The sequence below is a fragment of the Uloborus diversus genome, chromosome 3, assembly GCF_026930045.1.
Source record: "Uloborus diversus isolate 005 chromosome 3, Udiv.v.3.1, whole genome shotgun sequence".
NCBI classification, from domain to species: Eukaryota; Metazoa; Arthropoda; class Arachnida; order Araneae; family Uloboridae; genus Uloborus; species Uloborus diversus.
Window position 1 is genome coordinate 50,152,050 of NC_072733.1, and position 22,551 is coordinate 50,174,600.

General features: G+C 35.8%; 1 protein-coding gene across 1 annotated transcript in view; it reads left to right on the top strand.

Moving 5' to 3' along the window:
* Positions 1-22,551, top strand: part of LOC129218137 (LON peptidase N-terminal domain and RING finger protein 3-like) — a 105,843-nt gene that overhangs the window by 76,174 nt on the left and 7,118 nt on the right. The gene's annotated exons all lie outside the window — the stretch shown is intronic.

Here is a 22,551-nt window from a genome sequence, read left to right on the forward strand (position 1 = left end):
TCGTCCTGTTGTGAGTCGCATTTCATTGGTCTCCACAAGATTCTCTCTATTGGATGAGTACTGCTATGTACTTTACAGGCGTATGCAATAACTGAATGCTTCTCCCCTTTTGGAAAACGTACGTTTGTCTGCTTAATGTGACTAACGTGACGTGCGGATGGTATCTGAATTGCGCTTAACACCTTTTCCGCAAGTCACACCTAAACGCCATTTTGTTTCCTATCGTGTTTCGTGCTTCAGAGCGTTTGACTAAGTTCAGCTGCACAGTTCGTTTTTATGCACATTGCAACATAATTGGAATTGAAATTGAAACAGAAGAAATAGAAGAGCAAAAAAGAATGGGTTGTGAAGAAAAAATGAAGAAAATGGAAAAATTAAATCATCTATCGAAAGTGAAACTGTAGCTTTGAATAGAAAAAAAAAGGATCATCTTTAAACCAAAGCAGCAAGAGAAGAGCTGTTTGCTAAAGCTTCTCAGAAACTAAAAAAAAGGTCTGGAAAAAATTACTTTAAAGCAGCAAAAGTAGCTCAAGAGATAGTTAAAAGTATCCAAGCTGAAAAAAAAGTAAGAAAAAGAAGTAGAAATTATTCAGAAGATAGTAGGAAAAAGAAAATCAACTGTTATCTTATTATTTATAGTAATAAGCCAAAAACATATTAATAGCCCCTTTTCAGCCCTCCTGATTTGAAAGAAAAACTCCTGCTTTTTAAGAAATCTTCTGTTTTGCAAATGATTTCTACCAGTCGGACCTGGATTATTTCAACCCCTACAATGAAATCTACCCCCCCCCCCAAAGAAAACTGTGTTTCTGCATCCTGTAAATATTTTTTTTAATTGAAAGTTATTCTTGTACTAATTTGGATAAGCTTTCTTTTTATACGTTACTATATTTTTTTTTTAATAACTTGATTTAGCACTACATTTTTTACCTCCCATGGACACGTAATTGAATATTTTCAGAGCTTGCCAAAAAAAAAGAACATTTTCAGGCATATGAAATGATATTTTCAGTTTCATAATTTAACATTGTTTTATTTTTACATTATAAGTACTGTTATCATTTTGTTACAGGCGAAGTTTCTGATTTTTCAAATTTGTTTTCTCAGTTATTCTCTATTGTCAAGACTTATGAGTGAATATTATGCTCTGTAACTTTTGTGCGATAAGGTTTTGTCAATGAAGTTATCGCACCGATGACTAATTTAATTAGTGCATTTTTAGTTGCAGAGTGTAACTGGAGTCCTTTTCAGAAAATAATACTTGTATTTGAAATTATGGCTTTATTTCCTCCTTGGTGATATTATACAGTGGTATACTTGGCGAACTATTTACATATGAAATATGATATTGTTAAAGTAAGTTCTCTCGAAGCATTAGATAGATTTGTAAAACAGGCAAAACCATTATTTGTAATTTGCATTATGACAAATGAAGAATCATTTATGCAATTGAAGTTACAGTTATTTAAACTTAAGGTTTGCTGATAAAGTTTACAGTAATGAAATGCCTATTCGGGAGCATAACGGCTAGCAGCCGACTTGGCTGACTATAAAACTAAAATACGGCGCCTTAACAGAGAGAGAGCAACTGAGCTACAGAAGCAACATATATAGTCAGCCAGAGTCGTTTGCATATGAAATGCGCATTTCCCGATGTTAGAACGGCGGCCAATCAAATGGATAAGGAATTTCGTCATTTCATGACGTAAGGCACGCACGTGTCTAAGATCGGGAAATACGTTACATACATTAAAATTAGCATTCGTGACTTTGCAAGATAAAAGAAAATGTGGATTTAATTAATGCCAAATATATCAAAATAAACGTGAATTATTGATAATATTATTTGGAATTCCCAACAGGGCCCGCCTCTTGCAAAGCACAATGTATCTAAATATTACAAACAAATTTTTTTTTCTACAAATGCAATTAAACTTTAAAAAAATGGTGAAATCCTTGGCATGGCATTGGAAATAGGTTGAAGCTTCAAAAGTCCTTTTTGCTCCAAAATGTCATGTCCGGTTGGCATACGAGAAAATGAAAGATACAATTCAAAAATACATATGAACAAGTACAAATATACCAAATTTCATTTTCAAAGACAAAGTAATTACATTTGTTTAAGAAAGTTTTGTTTGTAGAAAAATTTGCCAAGAAACACTGAAGTGTTGTTGGACTTCGATTTTTTTTTTTTTTTAAACCAAAAAGGTTTTTAAAAAATAATTTAATTTTACTTTATTTAAAGGTTTCGTGAAAAGGACCGCAAAATTTTGTTTCGTATTAACGTAATTTAAATCAAACAAATTTTCATCAATTAAATTTCTCAAGAAATGCTATTTTATATCAATATGCTTAGTTCTACAGTTCTCTATCGAAGAATTTAAAAAGTTAACCCTTAAAGCGGCCGTGACGTAAAATTCCTTCACCCAGCGATGTATCGAAGAGCGACCGTGTCGGAAAATTTCGCCATGAAAATTCTGCTTCGAGAACGGCTGCGGCGTAAAATTCTGCCACCTGAAAGCTACTCTAAAAACGGCAGCGACGTAAAATTCTGACTGTGCTTTCCCCTGTTCCAAATTTCGTGAGGGACAGCCGCTGACCAAGGGGGTGTTTCTCTTTCTATTCACTGAAGGGGTGTTGAGAGCTGACACTGCGGGGTGCTGACTCTCTTTTTCAGTCAGTGATATTTGAAATCGACGACAATAGTTTTGTGTTCACAAATGTTCGATTTAACTGTTTTTATTACCACAATTATTTTCTATTCGTTGTTACTTTATACATAGTTTCGAAGTTTGCTATTATTTTATTAAATTATTGTTTCAGTTGTTTAACGTACCATCGTCGAACATATCTGGATCAAAAGGGGGCTGATATGGTTCGGGAGGGGGAGGGGCTGATCTTCATTTCCCCCTTCTTAGTTTAGCTTATGCACCAGATTACGGCGAACTATGCATATGTTTCTCGAAAAACTATGTAAGTTAATTAATGAACTAAAAAATGTTTTTTTTTTCACTGGAATTTTTATATAAAAAGTACATATCTTTAAGCATCGAATTTCTTTGTTACATTTCGTTTCATTCAAACTGAAACAAAGCTGATTGCTGTTGAAATAAGTAAACCGTTTCGCATGTACAATGACGATCGTTACTGTTGAAATTTCCAAATGGGCTTAATCTTTTATTTAACGATTCTGGTAAATAAACAGAAACGTATTTAAAAATATTTTAGAATTTAAAATAGTAAAAATATTTCTGTAAAATATTCCTCCGGCAGATTTGTTGCCGATGTTTTTATCATTTTACAGTTCTTTTAATACAACGGATTAATTTCCCATGTAATTTAGGAAAGAATAAAATACTTTGAAATTTGATTTGTGTTCTGGACCGCTGGCCTTCGAGGCTAGAACCTTGGTCAGCCACTACATTTTCTGAAACAATTTTGCCGAGTTTTCAGTTTTGTTGGGGGGGGGGGGGGGGCTGATGTTCAGGCCCAGTTCTAATTTTCATCATACTCAGACCGCTTGGGTGTTATCTATGAATAAAAGCGACAGTTGGGGCAACGGCTAGTAAAGACTGGCCGCATAAAAAAAATGCTATATCAAGGCGTACATAACGGTAACTTTGGTTCACAAAGTTATTTTTACTCATATTACCGATCACGGATTATTATTTAGTTTGTATATATCCAAACTTCTCCCAGACTTTCAGTTAAATATTAAAGTCAAATATTATGTTAAATTTAACCTTGTCTCATTACAAAAATATGGAAATATATGTGACTAAATCCAAGAACAGAAATATAGTTGAATCTCCATAGTTCAAGATGAATGGGGCTGGGTCTACCTCGAAATATCTAAAACACGAATTATTAAAGTCAGAACTTCATTAAATAAGATAAAAAGCTGTAAAAATTTTTTTAATATCCATGTGAACTATTATAATTTTTTTTTGCATGAAAAATGCATTAAAATATTCTAACATTTAATATTACTGATAGTAGATTACATTGTGTAAAGAAAAATCCAGGGCTCCATGAAAAAAGTAAACATTAATAAGGGTTCCATCTCTACTCATCAAAAAAAAAAAAAAAATCAAGCAACGCTGTCTTAGAATGAAGATATGACTTAATGAGTGCCCACAGAAATGGTTGCCACTTGTTACTATTTTTTATTAAAAATTACATTTATAAAAAATTAGGAGGTTCGAGTTCTCATGTAAATGTTTCAATTCATGTAAATGTTACACAGGGCCCCAGATATGCTTTTTCTAGTATTCGCTTTCAATTTTTGTCTTCTTCTCTTTTTCTTTTTTCCTATATAATCGAAAAAGGAGCTTCAATGACTGATTATTTATCAAAGCTAAATGCTTATTTATTATATATGAATTATTTTGCGATGCAGGTCATCTATGTGCAAGATTTATTCAAGATTCATTGGCATGTATTTATTAACAATATATAAATTTCAATATTTTTATCGTGAGGAGGGGAGTCATTTTTCATTTTTGTTCTGGGGGACAAAACCACTTGAGTCGGCCCTGCTCCAAAATACGTGAACCTTTCATTGGAAATTTTTGCTTTACTAGTATGGATACCTTTAATTGCACGATCTTAATTGTTTTTCATATTCAACATTTAACAATTAAAAAAAAAATAGAGATAGGATTCTCAAAGTGGGTTGCTGTGGTACCCTATGGTGCCGCAGCGAGAGGTTTTAGTGGTGTGAAAATGGTGGTATCAAAATGGTGGCTTGATATTGAAATGTTAAAAGCTTGGTTGATAGTCCAGTCTCAGCTTCGCGCCATTTCCTACCCCAAGGACACCTTGCATGGTATACCTGACCCTGACACTTGCACCCCATAACGCCATAGCAAACAAGCTAGAGTACTCCATTGTTTCGTTTGCAAGACGAAACGAGAAAGGGGAAGTCCTCGGTATTGTCCTTCTACATGAATGCAGATCCCTTGAGCATCAGAAGGGGGAAATCTTATTTTCAAGTTCTTTTCATAAAGAACAGTGATTCAGCTGACTGATAAGAACATGTGCATTCAATAAAGTCAAACAACGAACTAAGATATGCTTTGGAGAGTGAGCAAAACTCATCCTTACATTACTGGAATTATAATATTTGTAGAACTTTGTTTTTCATAAAGAAAGAGTCATTGTTTTCACTTGAAAACCAATTTTTAAATAAGTACTGAAACATCACATTCTTAGACATATATTTTTGAACTTTATGTTACTATAGGAATTGCGATGTTGAACAAATAGGTGTAACAAATGAAAAACAGAACGGAATAAAGTTAAGCTAATGACTTGATAAAATATAATTAATGTTATTGGAGTGTATTAATTTTAAATGATATTCTTCAGTAAAACAGAAAGAGCGAAGAGTGGTGCGAAAAAATCAAAACAATTATTTTCGAGTGAATGTAGCACGGAGAAGTTGCGATTGGTGAACGCAACGGTTTAAAAAATAAGTTATTTTGAAATTGCATGCTTTTGACAGCCGAACGAGCCTTAAAAATTCGAAAACGCGGAGAGTTTTGCCGGTTTTTTGGAACTTTTTTCAAAATTTTGCATTTTTTTTTTCTTTAAGTGCTATAAACCCTGAAACGTTGCAATTGGTGAACACTTAATTTTTGTAAAAAGATAATGAAATTGAATATTACAATCCAATCCACAACTAAACAGAAAATTCCAAAATGGAAGAATTCCACCATTTTTTCATAATTAAAAAAAAACCCTTCATTTTTATTTTTAAAATACTATAAGACCAGAGAGTTCCAGTTATTGATGAAGAATTGAAGCGGAAAAGAAAATTGAAATCTGATATCAAAAGCCGGTAACGTTCCTGAAAATTTGAAAAATATGCAAAATTTCATCGTTTCTTTGGGATTTTTAACGAACACTTAATGGAATTACCAAAAACCACAATAATTTGCGCATTTACTTTTTTTCAAAATTTAAAAACAAAAAGAAAAACTATCATTTGATGAAGACAGAATCTTCTTTCTCTTCAATCTTGAAGAAAAGTAATCTTTCATCTTAAAGTATGCTTTTAACAAAAGACAATAATGTTACTTGTTTTCTATCTTAGGATTTCAATCAATTATTTTTTCAATAGTTTTAAAATGTTATGAAGCAGTGAGAAACAAACGTATGTAAGATCCAAAATTTTAAAATTTGGCGATAATCAGTAGAAATGGTAAGAGAAACTCTTTTCTGTTTTGGGGCAAGAGATAGAACTCGAAGTTTTGGCTAGTGCTGCTAAACAGCATAGTTTAGGAAAAAATCAGTTAAAAGTCTATCTAGAATCCAAAATTTAAACGTGTTTTACTCGAAACTTTAAAAGTCAACTGACATCCCTTCTTACAGCTTCTTGCTGCCTCATATTTTGCAACTACAAATCTAAATAAATTTACGCTGTACGATGAATATTCACGTTTATATAGTCATGTAAATTATGAAATATAAGAAATGAAAGCATTTTTGACTTCGTTGTTACGTGATTTTAACAGTGCACGCAGTGAGATGACTGCTATAAATAGGTTTACAGACAAGAAAAACGAATCGAGGGGATAGGGGCTTAGATCATTGAGATGGTCTACAAATAATGGGGGTGGCCGCCGGACACCATTGCGGACCCCATTGCGTTCGCCACGATACTGCCACTGATGAACATTTACGTAAATGTATGACTATATGTTTAATTTCTTTTTTATTAAATTAAAAATTCTTTACTATTGCAAGTTAGTCCTAAAGTAGAAGATGGAGAACTTGTAAACACATAACAACCGCCGCTCATGTGAGCTGTTCCGGTATCTTTTTTAAAACATGAATGTTAGGTTATTATTAATTTTCAAGAAAAAAAATATTATAATTTATTATTATTTTTTGTACTGTCGATTCAGAAAGTATAGTTAAGTATTTCTTTATTTCTTGTTACTACATAATTAGTCAAGAATTTTGTGCTATAGAACAGCTACAGGGAGGCCAGATTATCCCCATAAAAGTCAGAAAACTTGAGCTTCTCCTCAGAATTTTTAGGGAGCCAGAAAATAAATAAAAAACTGTGATTAACAATTACAGTTTCTGCTTTTAAAAGCATTTTTAAAGAGATTGCTAACGTTGCCGCATGCTAAATAAAAATGTTTGGAAGAAATAAATAATAATAAAAGATGAGGATACATTTAATAAAATGTGGTCACAAGTTATGTTTTCTGGCATAGGATTTGGTTCAACTCTGTTATAATGCTCATTTATGTGTTTTTTTATTTGTGAAGTGTTAAATTTGATTTAAACGCTTTACTACGTTATTCGTCGAGCATTGCAGTACAACATGTGTAATGTACGAAATTTAAATTCGCTGGGAAGGTTTAATAACCTTTATTGAATTCTACTGGATCACTTTTGTAAATATTACTAGTAGCAAAAATAAGTTTTGCATCAATGTGCATAGAATTTTCGAAAAATTTCCAAAAGCTAAAAGTGAGGGCCTTGAAATGAGACCGAGTTTTTCCTAATTTTAAAGGCTAATCTAGTCCTGACTACAGGAAATAAAAAGGCACGAAACATTTTAACTAAACACGAAACATTAACAAAAAATCCAGTTTAAAATCATTTAAAAACATTAATAACCTGTGTGAAACCTAATAGCAATGTATAATAAAAATAATCTTAACACAATAAAATATTTCTTGGGCAGTGCAGTCTTATAGGTTCTTTTTCTTTTGTCTGCAGCGATTGGAACAAACTACGAAACTTTCAAATTTAACAGTGAGCATTGTTATGTAATTCATTTTTTTTTTTGTATTTGACACATTACAGTACAATTTAAACTAACAAAGTACTAGTCGGAGGTGTGGAGTCGGAAGGAAAATGTTCGACTCCGACTCCTGGATTTGGAATCGTCCAACTTCGACGCCGGCTTTTTTTTTTTATTTATTTATTTTCAATTCCCTCCCTTCCCTCAAGGGAAAGGATTATATATTTTATCGGATCTTTTTCGGATTCACCTCGCCAACACTTATTTGAATTTACCGAACACCCTCAAGTTTCCTCTCAAGCTACGGGCGCCGGCTTGTTCAAGGAATACATTCCTTTTACTAGTTATTATTTTTATTTGAAAGGGATTACTTTAGGCAACAAATCCGTTTGATGACAGTTGCTATCAGTTAAAGAGAGTACAAAAACAAGCAAACTAGGGGACGGCGTAAATAGCTATTACAGAAAGTATGATAAACAATCAAGTCTGCTGGTTGCCAAAGACAGTTATTTTGTTATTAGTAGGCCTATATACTTGTAATCGAACTAATTTGTGGTAAATTATTTAAAAAATGCAAGGAAAGTCGGTAAATAGTATTGAAAAAAAGAAGCCCGGAGTCAGAGTAGGCCTGTTTCGAATGACTCCTTTACCCCAAAATAAGCCTGACTCCGACTCCACAGTCCTGGTATAGGTCACAAACTCTTCAATGTAATTCTTTGAAAGATGATGATTGTCCTCTCTTTTTTTTAAAATCTTGTTCGTATGTGCCCCAGGCTTGACGATATTCGGCCACAATCGGAGCACATTTGAACAATTGAAGCCTTTTCTTTTTTTTTTTTCAAACAATATAAATTGAATAGATTTTCTTTCAAAATCTCATAAAGATCATGACTCAAAGAAAATACTTCTATCATTAGAACACTTTTGCCCTGAGAAATTCATAACGTTCTTTGAAAAAAAAAAGAAACGAGGAAAAAATTCCCCATAGGTACCTCTTTCACCTATACTCATATGATATTGATTTTTAGTAAGACTGAACTAAACAATTGCTAAGCAAACAATTGAATAGGAATAAACATTTGTAGCGTAGTAGGTACTGAACAAATTTAAATTTTGCATGCGCCCAAACATAAACTATGACTTTTTGAAAAGGAATTTTAATATGTAATTTCTGCAGCAAAACTTGAAGACCGTATTGCGAAATAATATTCCTGAAGTGCGAAAAAAAATTTAGTTCCTACTGCTGCAAAATGAAGCAGGCACCTCGAAATTGAGAACATTCCTTGTTCAGCAAACCACAACAAAACGGGAAAATCCAGATAACGTGTATTTGAATAGCTAAAAGGATTCAAATCTCCAAGGAACAGGGCGAGACCAGTGCATTGAACTGTCAATTTGGGTTCCACCTTGATGAGAAAGAAGGGGGGGTTGACAACAAGGTAGCTGGCATTTTCGGAGCACGTACGTGTGGATGCGATGTGTCCAAATAGAGCAAATTCTTTACAGTGGGTCAGACATTTTTGACTAGTTTAGTGGGAGAGGGGCGTTCCACTTTAAGGGTTAATTGCAGCTTGATTGTCACAGAGTAATTTGAATTTAGGTTTCAAGTTGATTAACTTTAAATTTACAATTTCATTCAAAATGTGAACAATCCAGATAAGCTCTTTCGCTGCCTCGGTTAACGACACATACTCTGCTTCCATAGTGGATAAACTGACGCATTTTTGCTTGAATGTTTTACAAATTATGGGAGATTTGTCGATAAAAAGAATCATACCACCGATTGAAATTCTGTCATCGCGATTTGCAGCGAAGTCAGCGTCGCTGAAACATTCAATTTTCAAATCGGAAACATTCGATAAACAGAGTTTTAACGAGCATGTATAGCATAAATACCCGAGTAATTTAAGTAGAACATTCCAATGTATAAGTCCTGGATTCGATTGAAATTGAGACAAGATATTTACGGCGTAACTTAAATCCGGCCGTGTTCTACTCGCAACAAAAGCAATACAGCCCAAAATGTTACGATAGGGAAATTTAGAAACCATTTCAATCTCTTCTTTCGAATCCGGACATTGGGTTTTTGAAAGAACTGTGCCAACTCCTATAGGCAATGAAACAATTGGGAAAGTGAAATTCTTATAAGTATCACATACTTTGTTGATGTATGTCTGTTGGTGAATGAACAAATTACCATTGCTTTCTTCAAATTCAATTCCTAGAAGTTTGCGAGTTTTTCCTAGCATTTTTATATCAAATTTAGATTGGAGTTTTGAAGTGACAGTATTTAAATATTGTTCATTTTTACAAAACACAACAATATCATCAACATAAAGAATTAACACAATATTATTTTCAAATGTATATACACAATTTGCCCAAGATAATTTATGAAAACCCAAATTCAGTAGCACACTGTGAATTTCAGTAAACCATTCCCTTCCTGATTGGTGTAATCCGTACAGTGCCCTATTTAATTTGCAAACATATTCAGGTTTTTGAGGATCCTTAAACCCTTGTGGTTGCGATAGATAAATGGTTTCTTTTAAAGGAGCGTATAAATATGCGCATTTTACGTCAAACTGATTATGCAACCATTTCATTTTACATACAAAAATTGAAAAGAACATTCGGATTAATGAGAAACTAATTACTGGATTAAAAACCTGGTCAAAATCAACCCCTCTGGTTTGCCGATTTCCCTGAGCACAGAGGCGACTTTTGTATCTAACTGCCTCCCCTTTATCATTTTGTTTTACAGTGAAAACCCAACGACATCCAATTATTTTTGAATTGACCGGTTTCGGCACTAACTTCCAAACATTTCTTTTCTTAATAATTTCCATCTCTTGAGACATAGACTCAAGCCATTTATTAGCTTCTGGAGTCTTTAGTGCTTCATTAAAGTTCTTAGGAATCTGAGGTTGCAGTCATAATTGAGAAGATTCTGCCGCAATTGGATCAACAATTCCAGAAAAGTCATTTTTACCGCAAAAACTAAAATTTTCTTTTATATACTCAATATTATGTGAAATGCAGAATTTTTCCACATCATTGTGTGAGTGTAACCTAGCATTTGAACCCTCGATAGAATAATAAATGTCCGTACGGGATTTATCAGGACGAGGGACGGCTTTTCTGACCCAGACAATTTTTGGGGGATGCAGAATCTGGCTCGAACTTGCAGAACTCGATTCTCCTAATTCAGGGCCTGGTGCAGGAATGATATCAAGGTTCTGGCCTTCAAAATAAATATCATTTTCGGATTCATTGTCCGATTCTGATGAGTCTAGAACATAATTAGGGTCCAGTACTACCCCACTTCTATTTGACTCTTTAGTGAAACGTACATTAATAGATTCAACTATTTTTCTTTCATTAGGTAGCCAAATTCGGTATCCTTTCGTCTTGAGGGCATAGCCAACCATAATCTCTTTTTTCGCTCTCATATCGAGTTTTTTTCTCAATTGCTTTGGGATCCCCAGGAAAACTTGCGATCCAAATTGCCTCAGATGATGGACAGAGGGTTTACGACCCCCGTAAAGCTCAAAAGGGGTAGATGTTTGGTTGCCGTGACAAATGCGATTCCAAACATATGTAAAACATAACAAGGCTTCTGCCCAAAAACCATTTCCTAAGTTACTGTCTTTTAAGAGTGTTTTTATCGCGTTCACCGCCGTATAATTGAAACGTTCACTTACGGAATTTTCTTCAGGAGAAAAAGTATTCGTACGCTGTGGTCGAATACCCTGCTCTTCTAGATATTTTTCAAATTCTGAATTGCAGAATTCCATACCATTATCCGTACGAATATTTATAATTTTTGAATTTAGATATCTTTCTTCTCTAATTTGAAATTTTTTAAAGCATTCAAAAACTTGACTCTTTTCTTTTATGGGAAAAACTGTTACTTTTCGCGAGAAATCGTCAGTGATTGACAAAAAATACCTAAACCCCCCTATTGCAGTATTTTGAAATGGTCCAGCAACGTCCATAAAAATTAACTCAAGAACCTTTTCTGACATTACTTTGTTTAAGGATTTAAAAGATACTCGTCTGGACCAGGCTTGGAGTTGATAACGAGAAAATGTAATCGATTACGATTATGATTACCAGCTCGAAAAATAGGAGATTACAATTATGATTACGATTATAATCCTCTGCCAAAACGTAATTACGATTACAGCAACGATTGGATTATGTCAAAAATGTAATCGATTACAATTACGATGTGCCGATTACGATTTTGATTACGATTACAGATTCGTAAGAGGAAAATACATGCACACATATACTATATTATTCTCATTATTATTTTGCGGCAACAATGTCATAGTTAAAACATTATGATTTTTGATTGTGCTTTTAAATGCTACATAACTATTTTGACCATATATCCTGCACAGGAAATTAGGTGCCCCATATCCAAATGACTTGCCACATTATAAAGCATTTTGTGCATGTTTTAAATTTTCATTATTATTTTTCATACAACCAATACAGTTTCTAAAATTTATGTACTATATTTCTACATTCTGTTCTCTACAATTTGCTATAATATTATTTAATTCAACCTATTTTTTGAAAAGGAAAAAAACCCCTTTGTATTTAATTTTGCAAAACATGCATAGTATTAAAATATATTCAAATAGTAAAAATAAATGATAGGAAAATAAATGTTCAAAATAAATACTGCAATCAAGACAATTTTTTATTGCATTTTAATAATACCAATGCTTTAAATGTATCATGTTTCATCCTCATTCTCTGTGAGGTATAAAACTTTCAGGCAATACTGAATAACCGCTCAACAGGTGCAGATGATGCACAAATTGACAAGTACTTGGGAGCAATTTTGCTCAGTAATGGGTATACATGAATATTGGATCCCCAGTATTCTAGGGGATCAATATTATGCCCATTTGGTGCGCTAGTTTCATACGCATTTATTTCACTTTCGATTTTTTCCTGTATTAAGGAATTATTATTTTTGTAAGTGCTGGCTTGTTTTTCTAAAAATGCGAACAATTTCTTTCTTTCTTTTTTTTTTTTTTTTGCAGGCTGTTTTGGTGACACATCTTTTGTGTCCTTATCTTCTGATTCAATGCAAATGTTATGACAGTCTTTGTTAGACATTATTTCTTCCTTGATAATTTCTTTTATTTTATTTTTTGTGCTTGAATCGTACCAGTTGCATTTGAGCTTTGGGTCTAAAAATGAAGCCACTTGAAATGCTTCCGATTCTTCATTGTGACTCATTCTAGAAGTTAGTGCTGACAACAGCTTTTTACTTTCTTCTATATCTAATATATAGAAGAAAGTATTGGATTCGTGCAAATTTTCGAATTTCGAATTTTGACGGATTCGAACGTTTTGAGGTGTGCTGAGTCCAATTCAACTATTTTTGGAAAATGTCTGTCTGTGTGTGTGTGTGTGTATGTGTATGTGTGTCACGTCTGTGTGTGACCAGTTTTTTGTGGCCGCTCTACAGCAAAAACTACCGCATGAAATCGAAAGAAATTTGGTACACATATGTGCCGTATGCGAACTTGTGCCCGTTGGTTTTTGGCGCGAATTCCTCCAAGGGAGGTGGAGCAATGGGACATTTTTTGAGTTACACGTGCTTGCTATTCCTCAAGAAGTAACTGGCGGAATCAAAGAAAATTTGGTCCATATGTTGCCATTTACAGGAACAGGTGTTGATTCAATTTTGGTGTCAATAACTCAAACGGTTGAGCTATAGAACTTTTTTGTCGTCGATTGTGACTGCTGTATCTCAAGAAATAATGAACGGAATGAAAGAAAAATTTATCGGCAAGTAGCCCTTAGTGGGTATAAGAGCTGATTTTATTTTGGTGTCAACAGCTAAAAAGGGGGTAGCGCAATCGCCCGTTCTTTTTTTTCCATTGTGAGTGCCCTATCTCAAGAAGTAATGCTACGTTCTGGTTGAAATTTGGAATATATGTGAATCCATATGTAAATTGGCTTTGGTTCAATTTTGACGCCAATCGCTCCAAGAGGTGTTGATTCTTTTTTTTTTTTGAATAAAAATAGCTTTATTAATGCAACAATAAGAAAGTTAAATCGTAATAGATTGTCGTCTGCATATTTCTCGTGATATTACTTGTATGGAATGATCGGAAATATTATCTCAATGATTTAAAATTTTTAACTGTTGCCATCTTATGTTTGTTAACAAATAAAATATTTGTAATTAATTCAAGCAAGGCTTTTAAAATAACTTTCAATTTTCGCTCTTTGCTTTGCTTTTGCAATAATTCAGACATTGGGATGGTTGTCAAGTTTTTGCATGTGTAATTTTGTTTTTGTTGGGAATATTGCTTCCTCGTCAAGCATGGGAAGAGATCAGAAAAAAAAAAAAAAAATATAGAAGAAAGTTTCGTGATGGCCACAACATACTAGTTTACTGTCATATTGGAGTATTGCAAATTTTTGGTCAGGAGGTCCTCAAGATGGTGCTTGAACACTCTTAAAGCAATATAATTGGAAAGCACTTTAAAAAGTAAAAATGAGTATAATACGTTTTGCTATGATTTCCAGGCATTTATTTTTTCCCCCACATGCATAAGCATTTTATAATGATATTTTTATGTCTCAGTTTCAAAAACAAATGTTTTTACAAAGGTTAAAACAAATGTTCTTAAAATCTTTAAATGCAAACTTTTTTCTCTTATATACCTATTAAAAAGTATCAGCATTGAAATATAAAGCATAAATTTAAGATTAAATTAGGTGTGAAAATATTTTGAGAAATCTCTTACCAGAGTGATGTCATCACAAAAATCAAAGAACCGCGAAGATAGTGCGTGTGAATGAGCACTGAAGTGCAAATCCAAATTTGCTCTTCTTTTGACAAAATTCCTCCTCTTCCGCCGATGAAAGTAAAAAATAAAAAAAAAAAACACCAAAGGCATAAAACTGTTTTTTTAGAACTTTGTCGAAACAAAAACGTGTTCATACAGCACTGTTGATATTGTTCTCTTTCCGAGGCCGTAGCTCCACTTGTTTGTCTGTCATTCACAGATGAAAAGGAAAATTGATGACCAATCCAACTTGGGGACGTGTTCCTGTCAATGACACCTACAGGGTACAAAATCCACTAAGATGCGGCATGTTTATGACCCTTCGCCAACGAGCCCTTTTAACAGCAGGGCCTAAAGGCTCTGCCGTCTAGTCCTTTGTACATTCGCCGCACTCAGCCGTGCGGGGGGCCCGCTACGCGGACCCCCCGGGCGGTGGAACCTAAGGCCTACGGCTAAGAGGTGGGGTGCGTGCGGAGAAAAGTCCTTTGTACATTTCTATATAAGTCTAATCTTTTCCTCAGTCCAGATCCCATCGTCTGCATAGCATTGTAGAAACGCAACTTGAAAGTTTTCACTTTCAGCAAGTCGGGATTACACGATTATAGAACAAAATTACGATTATCTAAACTTAGATTACAATTACGATTATGCAAGAAACACTTGATTAAAATTACGATTACAAGATTACGAGTGTCCCATTGACAGATTATGATTATAATTACACAAAAATGTAATCGATTACGCAGATTACGATTACGTAATTGGCGATTACTTCAAGCCTGGTCTGGACTTTGCAATTTTACATGGCTCGTAATGTAAATCACCGTTTTTAAGATTTTCTAGTCCGATAACAGCGTTATTTTTACTCGTGTTAACAATGTATTTCGTGTTTATGTGACAAAATCTTTCATGCCACATTTTTAAATTACCATTAAATTTAACATTTGTAAAAACATTTGTAGAAACAGTAGAATTTTTAATATCACCGGATTGACTAGATTGCGAACTCTCGTTAAAGTTACTGGTGTCAGGATTTGAATCTACATCGTTTTTCGTGAACTTCTTATTTTTTCCTTTTTCTCACCGAAGTCTCAGATTTACGAACATCATTTTTAAGGTTTGAAATTGCATTTATACATTCATTACTTTTATCATTTTGGGAATTCAGTGCACAGTTAGCATTAAAATGAGGATATATAGGATTAACAATATAAAGACCTCCTTTCAGTTTAGCAGTAAGGACGATTCGACTATTACATTTAGATTTCACAATAAATTTACCATCCCTACAATAAAAAGAATCGCCAGCACGGTCAATTAATGAAGCTGAAATTAAATTTCTGCGCAATTTGGGAGAATACAAAACATTATTCAATGTCACTCTTTCTGTGTTACCTTTGTTTTTCAGGATCATGATCACTGTTCCTTTTCCCTCGATTTTGCAACTGGATCCTTGAAGAGCGGTTGCCATGCTACTTTCTTTTACAGGTTGGAAATCTTGAAACAGTCTCTTGTTGTTGCAAAAGTGATTTCTAGATGCCGAATCCACAGCCCAGCACAATTTTAGATCCTCTTCTGCTACTGATGCGGAACATATAAAGTTATTTTCCTTTGACCTCTTCTTAAAACACTTGGACTCTGAGTGCCCAGTTTTTCTGCAGTACTTGCACCGTTTCACTTTCGCACTGTTTAAAGTCCTACGGGAGGTGGCTAATGCAGAACTTGAATATTCACTGCGGTCTCTCTGAACTTGTTGCAACCGGGATTCTTCGGCTAAAAGTTCCTTGAGAATTTTGTCGAATGTGAAATCTGCGTCTTCCCATCGGTATATAGACTGAACTATTCCTTCGAATTCAGCAGGCAAGTATCTGATAAGTTGAGAAGCTTCATAGTAACTCGAAACTGGTTTACCGGCATCTTGAAGTTGTTTCATTATTTTTCTCAATCTTAAAGCGTAAATATTGATTTCTTCACCTTCGTCGATTCGGCATGAAAAAAACTCGTCTGTGAGGCCGATTACTCTCGCTCTTGAATCAGGTCTAAAATGAATTTCTAATTTCTTCCAAGCTTCTTTCGGTATTTCTACATCACTGATTAGTGGTTTGTACTCCGAACTTACATTTAAATAAATCAGGCTGTACGCCTTATCGCTTCTTTTACGGAAATCTTGAAGTAAGGCAGAATCTTTTGCTGGCTCTACTTCGCTTCCGGAAATTAGTCTCCAACAGTTCTTGGACATCAGGACTGCCTTCATATCTTCGGTCCACGTGGCATAGTTGTCCCGATTCAGTTTTCTGATTTCCATTTTGAATTTTCAGGGCCCGCAGTCTGAGAAATTTTATAAATCACCAGGAAGTGCCAGTTTCATTCATAAACTCCAAATAGAAAACGCAAGGAGGGCGCTGGAGGCCCGTAACCCTTTTGTGCGATAAGGTTTTGTCAATGAAGTTATCGCACCGATGACTAATTTAATTAGTGCATTTTTAGTTGCAGAGTGTAACTGGAGTCCTTTTCAGAAAATAATACTTGTATTTGAAATTATGGCTTTATTTCCTCCTTGGTGATATTATACAGTGGTATCCTTGGCGAACTATTTACATATGAAATATGATATTGTTAAAGTAAGTTCTCTCGAAGCATTAGATAGATTTGTAAAACAGGCAAAACCATTATTTGTAATTTGCATTATGACAAATGAAGAATCATTTATGCAATTGAAGTTACAGTTATTTAAGCTTAAGGTTTGCTGATAAAGTTTACAGTAATAAAATGCCTATTCAAGAGCATAACAGCTAGCAGCCGACTTGGTTGACTATAAAACTAAAATACGGCGCCTTAACAGAGAGAGAGCAACTGAGCTACAGAAGCAACATATATAGTCAGCCAGAGTCGTTTGCATATGAAATGCGCATTTCCCGATGTTAGAACGGCGGCCAATCAAATGGATAAGGAGTTTCGTCATTTCATGACGTAAGGCACGCACGTGTCTAAGATCGGGAAATACGTTACATACATTAAAATTAGCATTTGTGACTTTGCAAGATTAAAGAAAATGGGGATTTAATTAATGCCAAATATATCAAAATAAACGTGAATTATTGATAATATTATTTGGAATTCCCAACAGTAACAAAGAAAAAAGAAAGAGTGCTGATAATTTTTCAACAAGCTAAATCTAGCCCTGATAAATGTACATATACATACATACATATATATATATATATATATATATATATATATATATATATATATATATATATATATATACACACACATACATGGTGTGATCCAAAAGTAATGAGCCTCACGTTATACTGACGCATGCACACCCTGCACCTCGCTCAGCTTGGCAGCGACGGTGGTGGGGGTTGTTTGCTTTACAGCTCAACACTTGTCAGTTGCCTCCCAGCTTTTGGAACGGTACCATCAGCTTTCACAGTAACCTTTATACGGTGGTGCGTGACACGGCAATATGGAAAGTTCGTCAGTTGGGACTGAGTGTCTGTCCTATTCGCTCGTAGAAAAGTCGCACAAGGCCTTTCATAAGGCCGAAAAGTGGTGACTGACAAACACCAGTCTGGACGCCCGTCCTCAGCCCGCACTGACAAAAATATGCAACGAGTGTGTGAATTTTTGAACACGGAATGGTATTTGAGCCCCTACCAAGCAGCAAAAGCCCATGACTTATCAGAAAGAATGGTGAAAGGCATTGTTACAAAAAAGTTGTACATGCGGAAAATCTGTGCGAAACTTGTGCCATGAGTTCTGACTGAAAAAGCTCCAAATCAACGCTTCCATGTTGCCCTAGCCTTTCTAAAGTCCGGGCTTGTGCCCTCGTGACTTATTGTTTCCACTACTAAAATCAGCGCTGAAAAGGAAACATTTCGACTCCATTGAGGACATCCAAGCGCATGTCTAGGCAGCCCTTGCAGATATCTCGAAACAAGATTTCATGGATGCTTTTAAGCCATGGAGAAGCAGCCTACAGAAGTACATTGTTGCAGGAGGTGCCTATTTTTAAAACACTATCATATACTGTATTTGTAACCTGGACAAATCAATCAAACAAATCAATCAAATTAAACTTCACAACTCACTTCAATAGGCACCATAGGCAGCTCTATGATACTGGTAGACGATAAATTAAAAAGCAATATAATATTGAAGAAGTAAGAACTAAAATTTGAAAGACTGAAAATTTGAAAAAAATCCCAAAATACCCTGGGGCCTCATCAGGGGGTACTTTTCAAGGGTAGGGAAAAAACCATGAGATGTTCTGAAAAAATCCCAAAATACCCTGGGGCCTCAAGATCCCAGTATAGCTTTGTATGATAAACGTAATGATTTTGATTTCAAAGTATATTCTTTAATTCATTTTCATAGTTGTATTAGTAAAAAAGTGTTCAAAAATATAATTATCTCACAAATTACTAGAAATAAAAAAATCTGCAATAATAAAACAAAACTGAAGACAGTGATTCAAAATTTAACTGCAACCCTAACTGAGAACCAATATCCGGAGCATCTTACGGAAAATTTCATTTGCAAGCTTATGGAAGAGAAGCGGTAGGTCATTTTGATTGTTCTATGGATTTTATTGGTACACCTTCTTTCTTTTGCTATTGAGTTCAATTGAGAATTTTTCTCCTGTAGTTTAAATTAGTTATCAAATTGTTCTAATTAACTTTCTATAAAGCTTGTATTTTTGGTTTGTAAATGTTCAATTTAATTACATCTTGTCATGCTTATATTCTGGACTTTCAGTACCCCTATTGCTTGTTTTGTGAGATGTCGGGGACTAGTGCTGCTTTTTTTAGGCAATTTCGCCAACAACACTCATGAAACATCTCATGGTTTTTCCCCTACCCTTGGGGAGCACCCCCTGATGAGGCCCCAGGGTATTTTGGGATTTTTTCCAATTTTCAATCTTTCAAATTTTAGTTCTTTCTTGTTCAATATATATATATATATATACAGTAATTTCCGGAAGAAACGCCGTGGCGCATACGTGTTTAAAAGTAAAATTTTATTCAGCTGCGGCGTTTCTAGCGCTGCGGCGTTTAGAAGCGAAAAAAAAAAAATTCCACCCGCGAATCCAAACAAGCAAGCTGGGAGAAAGGAGATTTCAGGTTTCCTCCTCGTTTTTCCCCTCCTACTCATTCCATGAAATAGACTGAACTACACCCCACCCGTTCGGTGAAATGGATTGATCCATACCTGTTTCGGCGGGAGTGTGCTAGGAGCGAGCACGTGGCGTGATATTTGTTGCATTCTTTCGCTCGCATATCTCTCGCTTGTATCTTTCTTCGCTCTCCTCAACTCTTTCGCTTGTATTGCAGCTTCTTGCAGCGCTCGCTGAGCGAAAAGTGAATTTTTGTCAGTCGCACCTCTAAATTTATTTACGATGGCCCCTAAGCGACATCGCAGTTACACTGCAGGATTCAAATTGACAGTCATCGGTAGAGCTGCTGAAATTGGTAACAGGGCGGCTGGAAGAGAATTTGACGTAGATGAGAGATGTGTTTGTCGCTGGCACTTGGAGAAGGAAAATTTGGAAAAGATGCAAAAATCGAAACGTGCGAGACGGAGCGGAACTGTGAAATGGCCCCAACTAGAAACGCAACTTGCCGCATGGATAAAAGAGCAGAGGGAAAAGGGCTTTCCCGTATCAACAATAAAAGTTCGCCTGCAAGCCAAGAAAGTGGCTCAGTTAATGAACGTGAAAGATTTCAAAGGCGGGCCATGCTGGTGTTATCGTTTCATGGCTCGTCACAAAATTTCCGCTCGCTGTAAAACGACGACTAGTCAACAGTTACCTAGCGACTGGCGGGAAAAAAAACTGCCTTCTTGGATTTCGTCAAAAATTCAGTCGAGAATGGGAAGTTCTCGCTTTCGCAAATCATCAACATGGATGAAACGCCTTTGACGTTCGACTGCCCGGCAAACAGAACTGTCGACCAGACTGGTGTAAAAACTGTGTCCATCACTACAACTGGTCACGAGAAGACCTCATTCACTTGCGTGTTGGCTTGTGCTGCTGACGGTGCAAAATTAAACCCTCTTCTAATATTTAAGAGGAAAACAATACCAAATGGAAATTTCCCCAAGGACGTCATCATCACGGCGAACGAAAAAGGGTGGATGAACGAGGCCGTGATGATGGAATGGCTCGAAAGAGTTTGGCGGCGCCGGAAAGGAGCCTTTTTCCAGTCTAAGGGCCTACTGGTGATGGACAGTATGCGGTCCCACCTGCTGGATAGTGTCAAAACAAAGTGCAAAGCACTCTCGGCCACGTTAACCATAATTCCTGCCGGCCTGACCAAAGTTTTACAACCATTAGACTTATCGGTGAACAAGGCCTTCAAAGCTGAAATGCGACGGCAGTGGGAGGCTTGGATGAGTGACGGTTTACATTCCTTCACTAAGGGGCGGAAAATGCGCCGTGCCTCCTATGAAGAAGTTGCCACTTGGGTGTCAACCTCGTGGAATTGTGTGACAGAAAAAATAATCATGTCTGGATTCAGCCAAGCAGGCATTTGTGTTAGTGAAAATGACTTTGTTGAGGATGATGATGAGGTTGATGAACCTGAACCTCACATAGTGTCATCTACCAATATAGATGAGGACATGTTAAAATTGTTTAATTCCGATACAGAAGAATCAGATTTTAAAGGTTTTTAATGTGTGTAATGCTTGAAAATATATCTTTTTATTTATGTCAAAATGTGGTTTGTTTAATTTATAGCAAAATTTGTTTATGTGTTTTTATTTGTCAGAATATGTGTTAAAACTGTTAAAATCACTTTCCATCAATGCATTTACTTAATTACTACCGGCGTTTATCGTTTTTATAAAGGTAAGTTCATTGATAATTAAGTTTTTAGCTTCGTTAGTATGCGGCGTTTACGGTGATGCGGCGTTTCTGTGCATTTCAAAAATTTTTAAAGCGTTTTTTGGGGAGTGCGGCGTTTACGCCGATGCAGCGTTTCTTTCGGAAATTACTGTATATATATATATATATATAGCAAGTGCCCTCTGAACGGCAGATCTAACCGAATATAAATAGATGGCTGTATGATTATTGATGGTTATATGCTAGAGTAAACGGTAACTGAATCTTTACTATGCCTTTTCGATGAAAGAAAGCGAAATTTGCAAATTTCAGAGTTTGAACAAGGCCGAATCGTCGGTCTTCGTGAAGCTGGATTGTCTTATCGTACAGTAGCCTCTCATGTGCAGCGTAACAGCAGTATAATCATGCATGTTTGGAAGGAGTGGACGGACGAGGGTCGGACAGCTTGGAAATCCGAGAGTGGACCCTTCTTCTAGACAATTGGCAGCACAGTGGTCAACAGCTACGGGTGTTTCATTGTGTGCTTCATCAATACGGAGGCATCTGCTGCAGCCTGGGGTGCGTGCAAGGATTCCTATATACAGGATTCCTCTCAGGCAAAACCATCGCCGCTGCGGCTATAAAGGGCCAATGTGCATAGGAGTTGGCGTGTTGATTGGCAGTAGGTCCTCTTTTCTGACGAAACCCGCTTCAATTTGTGGCACCACGATGGCCGAATTCGTGTCGGGCGCTATTCGTGGTGAACGGCACATTCCAGAGTGCATTATCAAACGCCACAGTGGACGAACACCCGGAGTTATGGTGTGGGGTGCCATAGCATATTATGAACGATCACAATTGCTACGAATTGAGGGCAGTTTGAACAGAACCTGATACATAAACGAAGTTTTACAGCCCCAAGCTATTCCTTTCCTGCAAGGATTGCCAGGGGCTGTATTCCAGCAGGATAATGCCCGTCCACATGTCGTCAGGACTGTCGAATTCTACCTTGATTCGCAGCAGGTACAGCTTCTTCCTTGGCCTGCATATTCCCCGGATATATCACCGATTGAACATGTGTGGGATTTCGTTGGGCGAAGTCTCGCTTGTGATCCTCGTCCTGTTGC